The 3,941-nt window shown below is 32.7% G+C and overlaps 1 long non-coding RNA gene across 1 annotated transcript; it reads left to right on the top strand.

Annotated features, from left to right (window-relative positions):
• The first annotated feature begins 412 nt into the window (after positions 1-412).
• On the top strand, positions 413-3,156 carry LOC112728473 (uncharacterized). The gene is made up of 4 exons (XR_003166259.3): positions 413-965; positions 1,655-2,513; positions 2,590-2,736; positions 2,827-3,156. It is a non-coding gene; the product is annotated as an uncharacterized lncRNA (long non-coding RNA).
• Positions 3,157-3,941: the final 785 nt, after the last annotated feature.

Below are 3,941 nucleotides of genomic sequence, written 5' to 3'. Positions count from 1 at the left end.
ATTTTGACATTAAATAAAAAAATCTTGGTAAAATTATTTTTCGATATCAATATATATTAATTGTTATACATATTAACAGTGGTAAGATTTTTTTTATTTAATGTTAAAATAATATATATTGTTATCGAAAAATTAATAGTAAAATATAAAAATAATTATTAACAAAAATTTTAATAAAATCAAAATTTAATAATTAAAAAATTATTGAAGAGTATCTTAGAAAAAAATAATTTAATTATTAGATTTTGTTTAAAAAAATTTGGTAAAATATAATTTAATCAATAAAAAATAATTTATTAAAGGGTATTTTGGTAAGCAAAATTTAATGACAAAAAATAAATTTTTGCTAAAGGGTATTTTTGTAAAAAATAATTTATTTTTTCTTGAAAAATGGATAAAGTTGACATTAGTTAACACAAAAAATATAAAATGGATTAAACACTACAAGAGACGTTGAGCATAGCGGCCAAAAATTGCCAGCCGCTCAGCTTATCGCCGCAAAACATGTCTCCAGAAAAATCAACCCTTCATGTGCCACACCATCGACGGCGACTGCATCAAGAAATCCCGCTAATTCGGACTTTATTATAATTCAATTTTTATTTTGCCTTTTTTTTATCTTTTAACCAATAATTTATTCCAATATTGCAGAAACCTGCAAAGTGAGATTGGTAGCGCACGAAACCCTGGCACTGCTGCTCCACCGTGCGTCGCTGATCCATCCTCCTCTCTTCGGCGTTGAGTTTTCGACTCTCCTGCATAGTGCTTGAAATCCATACTCCCTCATCCACGCGTGAAATTCCTAATCTCTGATCCATCCTGCGCCTCTGTGTGGTTGTGAAGTCGCTGGCTGCCCTCCATCCTTCTCTCACCGATGTCAAAGTTTTCCATCTCCTCGATCGTGCGTGAAACCCTTACATCTTCCTCCCCCGTGCTGAGCTATCGCAGTCTCTCCCCTGTCACTGGTTCGTTCTTCCACATTGATCTTTCTTTCTTGTTTTCATTCTCTGTTTAGAATTTTGATTCAAGTTATTTTGATTCAAAATTTGTCTATATCTTCTATTAATTGGGGTTAATTGTTGCTATGTAGAGTTAGGGATTTGAAGGTACTACTTTTTTTTATTGTGTGCTTTGTATTGAAATTAAGTTAGAGTAAATAAATGAAAAAAGTTATTTGATTGATTCAGTTTCAATAATGTTTGATTCCGTTTTTGACATAATATTAACATAATAATCCAAAGAAGGAAATCGCAGATGTACTTCAACTTAGTTTTGATGGATTGGAACCCTCGAAAAGGAAATATTTTTGGATATTGCTTGTTTCTTTAACCACAAAAAGAATTCGCTTGTGCAAGGCATGTTGTACTACCGTGGTCTTCATCCAAAGATTGGAATAAGTGTACTCATCGATAAATCATTAATAACAATTGATAAATGCTATGTTAGAATGCATGACCTGTTGCAAGAGTTAGGCATGAGAATAATTCCGTAAAGTAATCCAAATGAACCATGGAAGTGGAGTAGGATATGGTGCAAAGAGGTTTTTCAATGTATTATGTTTGAAAATACAGTATGCAGTTTTAAAATTTTCAATTTTATAGAGTTAATAGGTAATTGAAGTAATCTAATATTTTTGTGGCTTTCTTGTATTAAGGTCATTGATGATGTTAAGGCCGTGCAATTGATTGAATCATATGAAGAAAGAAATATGACATTACATCTTTTATGGAATCGATCCCCCTTTGACTGTACAAGAATATGTGGAGCTCAACATGTCTGGAAGCACCGGAGAACGTTCTTTTGCTGATATTCTTGGTTCAGTTCTCTACCTTAATGACAGAAAAAAGGATTGATCAAATTCTATTGAGTTCGGTTATCTACCTTACTGAGAATTGGTGGATTTGGATGTTTCGCCTCTTCCTCGGAGAAAGACGATCAAAAAATTTCCAATCATGGTCCTTGCGGATCGGATCATCCATATAATATACAAAAAGAAACTCCAGATATTTGATATCTTTCTCATTACATTATCAAGAATGAGACTAGTTGAATTTCTCAATAAAAAGTGATAGTTTTTCTGGAAGTTTTAATAGTATTTCTAGCGAATTGCTATATCTTGAGTGGGAAGATTATCCATTTACGTATTTTTCATCATGTTGTAAGCTATTCAAGCTTTTGAAATTAGTCGTGCAAAGGAGCAACATCAAGCAACTATGGGATGGCACAATAGTACTACTAATAAATAAAACAAACTTCAATTATTTTGAAGTTATCAAACAAATAAGTCAAAGTGTAATTGATGGTGTTTGTTTTTTCTAATTGTGCAACAGTGTCTGCACAATTTGAAGGAATTGAATCTCTCTGACTCCAAAAATCTTGTGAAGATTCCAAACCTTAGCCAGGCTCCAAATCTTGAGATGCTATTCCTTAGAAGATGTAGAAAGCTTAAGCACATACATCCATCAACTGGAAACCTAAGAAAACTTGTTCAAAACTTGTTCAGTTAGATTTGAGTGAGTGCACAAGTTTAATGAGTTTTTCCATCACTGTATTCGGTATATCTTAACTAAAGTATGTTGTTCTGAGCAGGTGCTTAAGATTATTTGGTGGGAAAGAGTTGGAAAATGGAAGCGAGAGTGGTATCTGATGTCAATCGACAGTATCGTCCACTTTTAAAAGACTTAATAAGCTTAGGTTACCAACTCTCACTTGGAAAATGGAAGTGAGAGTTAATAGGTGCGTGTGTATTGTTGTTCCTATTATTCTTGCTCTTGTTTACAGGGTGTGCATCTAATAATTAAGGTTGTTTGTGTTTTGTGGTTACAGGTACACAATGAATCCACTAATAGACTTGCTATTGTAATTCCAGGGAGTGGAGTTCCAATTTCAAGGTGGTTTAAGCATCAGAATAAGGGGGTAGATAATTCAATGTGGATAGAATCATTTCCAAATTGTATTTTTCAGTTAATTTTGTTGTTTTTGCCACAAGTTTATATTCAATAGATGAAAAATATTAAGATGAGTAAAGTATCATTTTTGTCCCCAACGTTTGGAGTAAGTCCTATTTGTGTCCCTAACATTTAAATCGTCCTATTTGTATCCTTAACGTTTATAAAAGTGATTCAATGTTATCCTACTATCAATTATACTAACAAATTAGATTATATTTTTCAATTATTCTCACTTGGATATATTCATTCTCAATTAGGTCTCACTTGGATGTGTTCGATTTTAATATTATACCCACTATTTGTGTTTAGATTCAATTATGTCCCAAGAAAAGTGAATTATGTAAATGTTGTAGGAATTAGCTTCAACATTTGATTAGCTATTTTTTGGAGTAGATCATCGATTCTATCCCAGACATTTGTATTCTAACTTCAAGAAGAGATTTTTAAAACTCAAACTAAAGCGCTCATGATGTGTAATTGACGGCAAGATAACATTGAATCACTTTTACAAACGTTAGGGATACAAATAGGACGATTTAACCGTTAGAGATACAAATAGGATTTACCTCAAACGTTGGGGACAAAAACGATACTTTACTCTATTAAGATTTATAGCATTAAAAAAATTCAAAAAAGGCCAAAAATTTTATCTTTAAAATTAAACAAAAAAAATCAGCATTTTTTGAAAGGATCTTTTTTTTTTTTAAATTTCTATTGAAAATAGCAGCAGTTTTATAACTGCCGCAAACAGTCATAATAAAAAACATAATAACATTGCGGCGGTTCTTAACCGCTGGTAAAAGATGGTCTAAATCCTAATAATTGTATATCACGGCGGTTTAAAACCGCTGCTAAATTAGTTGTCGCAAAATACTAATTTAGCGGTGGTTATACCAGCGGTTGTTGGAAACCGCCACAAAACCTAATCCCCGCGCCCATAACCAGGGTGGTCCACTGAACCGTCGGCCTTTGATTTTGCTTAAACCGCCG

Source organism: Arachis hypogaea, chromosome 12 (assembly GCF_003086295.3).
Source record: "Arachis hypogaea cultivar Tifrunner chromosome 12, arahy.Tifrunner.gnm2.J5K5, whole genome shotgun sequence".
In the NCBI taxonomy this organism is placed as follows: Eukaryota; Viridiplantae; Streptophyta; class Magnoliopsida; order Fabales; family Fabaceae; genus Arachis; species Arachis hypogaea.
The sequence above is the reverse complement of the archived record's forward strand: the minus strand, read 5'-3'. Positions and strand labels throughout refer to the sequence as shown.